The 3,619-nt window shown below is 43.3% G+C and overlaps 1 protein-coding gene across 6 annotated transcripts in view; it reads right to left on the bottom strand.

Annotated features, from left to right (window-relative positions):
- The window catches only part of LOC109294754 (inhibitor of growth protein 5), a 53,709-nt gene that overhangs the window by 48,322 nt on the left and 1,768 nt on the right, over window positions 1-3,619 (bottom strand). The gene's annotated exons all lie outside the window — the stretch shown is intronic.

The raw sequence follows: 3,619 nt of genomic DNA on the forward strand, positions 1-3,619 counted from the left end.
GGGGGGGGGAGGGAGGGAGGGAGGTCTGCAGCCACCCCAAATCCTCCCTCCCAGCACCACTGCCGCCCGCTCCAAGCACAGCATGGTTCAGCCCCCACCCCCACCCACTGGGAAGAGCCCAGCGTGGCCCTTGGCCCCAGCCTGCAGCTGCAGCCTGCCTCGTCCTGCGCAGACCCAGGGGCACACGCTCCCCACCCCCCATGCCCTCCTAGGATGCATGCAGCAGCAGGGGCCACTCCCCACCTGTGCCCCCCAGCTGATCCACAGCTCCATCCTGCACCCCATCCTGCCCCTGGCTGGCAACACCTACTCGAACCCCACTCCCTCCCTCACCACAGGAGGCACTGATCTGTTCTCTTCCCCCACACCCCTTCTCTCCCCGCTCCTCTTCCATCACAACAGACTTACCAGCTGGATGCAGCTGCATGGGAAAATCAGATCGGTATTGGCCAATATGCCTCCTTAAAAATCAGCTATCAGTATCAGCCCCCCAAAATCTCTATCGGTGCACCCCTACTGTTTAATCATATTTTAATCCAGGCTCCATTTCTAAATCTATCAAGACATTTATAACTATGTTACAGACCTAAGAAGTATGTGCTATAGACAGTCCTAAGCACAACCACAGAAGGTGCTGTATAGACTGCTGTAAGTCTTAGCTAAAATCTGCCTTTGGACCTGCTGAACTTTGTAACTGTGGGGCAAAGGCTGCCATAGAATTCAGGATCCTTTGGCCCCACTAGTCTTTTGGCCTTTGGCCATCAGTGACAAGCATGGCCCATTACATTTTCTTTAAAGCAAGCCCCAAACTCTGGTCACATGGTCAGCTTTATGACTGCTTCAATATAAGATATTTGGCAAATTTCTGCTGTACCTGCTGCTTCTCCCCCCCAAAAGACAAGAGTTCTTACCAAGCTACAATGGTCAAATAAAAACAGATATTAGTCTGATTAGTTACAATAACTGCGGAATTCTGGTAAGTCACCAATGTTGCCAAGGCAGATGCTATCAGTGTTGTTATCTGACTCCTTTACTGTTGTTCATGGGTTAGGTGACACCAGTCATGTCAGATTTCCTCAGTTTGGCTGGCCGGTGCGTGCACTCGTGTGCTGTTGGAATACCATCCATGATGCTGGGCCCTTAACAACCACACTGTTAGAAGGAAACTGCAGACTTCAGTTTTCGGTGACAAAGAATGTAGCCAGATTTACTGTCCACAAACAAGCTGGTACACGGTGCTAGCTGGCTCAGTTGCAAATCTAGCATGGACATGAACATAACCCCTAAGCCAGACACAAAGTATTAAGAGTTTGAGGACTCTTTTTTAAACAATCAAAACTTTGTATTTACAGCAGACACATCCTAGTTCTCACAGATTACTAAAACACCTTTAGCTGACATCATCCACATTGTAATTCTTACCAGTTAGTGAGCCCTTGCCACCAGACAGAGACACCTGTTTTCCAGGTCACTCTGATCTTTGTTTTGGTGTCCTGTACTGGTCTTAATTTACTCTTTGTTGACATTGGAGCCTTTCTGTTGACCTTCTAAGACTAATGAGCTACTTTCTGAGCATTTCTGTGCACCTGTATACAGCATGCCAAGTTTCATATTCACTGGAGCCATTCATTCATCAGTTGATATTATCTGTGACTCTGTACGACTTGTATATGTACCAATTAATTGTTGTATTAATCCATACTCCAACAAATAACAAGTTTCTAGTAGCTTATTGTACTTTTCCTAACTTTTAGGATAACATGGATCTGATTCTAACTCTTTGGATTCTGATCCTGAAAAAAATACTGCACTGACTATGCAAAAGGGAAACAAAAGATGGTCTGCAGAATTTTGAAAACAGAAGCTGCAGTCTTTATACAAATGCCTTGCTGTGAAAATAGATATTTAGCAACAGCAGGCAGACAAATCAAATTGGCTGGGTGGAAACAGTGGCTATGGACAGAAGCAGAGAAAGGTACTGAAACTGCTAGCTGGTGGCAGGACTCAAAAGCAAAAAGCAGCATCAGGCATGATCCACAAAGTCATACCATTAACATTTAATCTTCAGTTAAACTGGCACAAGCTCTAACAGTACATTCACACCACCTGTATCACACCCAGGAGTCTTGGGACACAAGAAGGGAACAAGGCCTATGGATAATTCTACCAAGAATCTCAGAGCATTCTCTTTCACAGCAGCCATGAGAGTGAATGTGACTTGGGCACTGCCCCGGATAGTGTTCCATATCTGCTTGGGGCTACCAGGTCTCTATAGCAACAATTTCCAAACCCAGTTTGTTCTTATATGATTGAGAAGGTGGACATTACAGAAGAAGTGATAAATTGGAGAAGAAAAATATACTGTAGAGAAACAGTGAGGAGAAGTGAGAGAGGAAAGGAAAGAAGGTAGAGGGCCCAAAAGGGAAAGAGAGAGGAGGTAAGAGAACATAAGATGAGAGAAAAGAAAAAGAAGAGGACTCTAAAGATGACTCAGACAGGTAAATGATAGAACAAGATCAAAAAAGAAAATATGATACCTCTCACTTTTATGAGCAGGGTTCACTGACCAACATTTAGTAAATATATGCTAAACAAGTATCACTGATATTAGCAGAACAAATCATTTGACCATTGCAGAACATATTAGCAGAACATATCATTTAGCATACGTGCTATTCAGTGAAGATTAACAAAATCACTGACTAACATAATCAAACAATAGTCATTTTTTTTCTGCTCAGTGTCTTGATCTAGTGCTAATGCCACATTTAAAATGTATTAAATAGAAAATCTCTTAGTGGCATCCCAGTCACAGGGCTATGGTTTGAGCAGCACCACTTTTGTAATGTAGGGATGTTGTGGCTCAGATTTTTTTTTACTCTATCTTGTATGCTTAATCTTTGAGCGGGTAGCTATCAGCTTTTCAAGCCCTGCATCCTGTCCATTACTTTTTCTGTGGGACCCTGTCTGCAGTAAAGGGCACTGCCACCAGACATTGCTGCTGCTTCTATTCTCTGCCTGGCTCATTCTGCATTTTCTCTCCTGACAAAGCATGTCAAGTGTCAGACATAACAGCAGTCTTCACTCTGCTTGGCAAGTTTATGAGATAAAACATGCAGAGAGATCAGAAACACTCAAAAGGCATTAAAAATATATATATACAATGGTATGGGTGACCAGGGTCCTCTACAAGAACAGAGGAAAGAGACTGATAAGTGGTCTCCTCAGTAACCAGAAAGTCTCTCCTCACTTGCTCAACAGTCAATGGTAGTAATGGGAAAAATGTTGTGTCCTGGTTGCAATTTAGAGAAAAGGGCACTGGCATGAATTTATTGCCATCAGCAACTTGGAAACCAAAATAAATGAAGGTATGTTCCCTTATTTCTTAATGTTCCCTGGACTGTTTTAACTGGTCTTTTGATGCAAAACCAACAAATACAACAAAAAATAGCTAAACAAATAACAGTGATCATTTCCACCAGTACCATTACATAATAGATAGGAAGAACTGAGGGGACAAAGATTACAAAAGCAGATACTGATGGATGCAGTGCACTTGCTTAAGCTGTAATCACAATGGAAGCTCACTCAACACAAAAGATAATAGCACATTTTCCCC

This window comes from Gavialis gangeticus, unplaced genomic scaffold (assembly GCF_001723915.1).
Source record: "Gavialis gangeticus isolate Ggan-Ray unplaced genomic scaffold, GavGan_comp1, whole genome shotgun sequence".
NCBI classification, from domain to species: domain Eukaryota; kingdom Metazoa; phylum Chordata; order Crocodylia; family Gavialidae; genus Gavialis; species Gavialis gangeticus.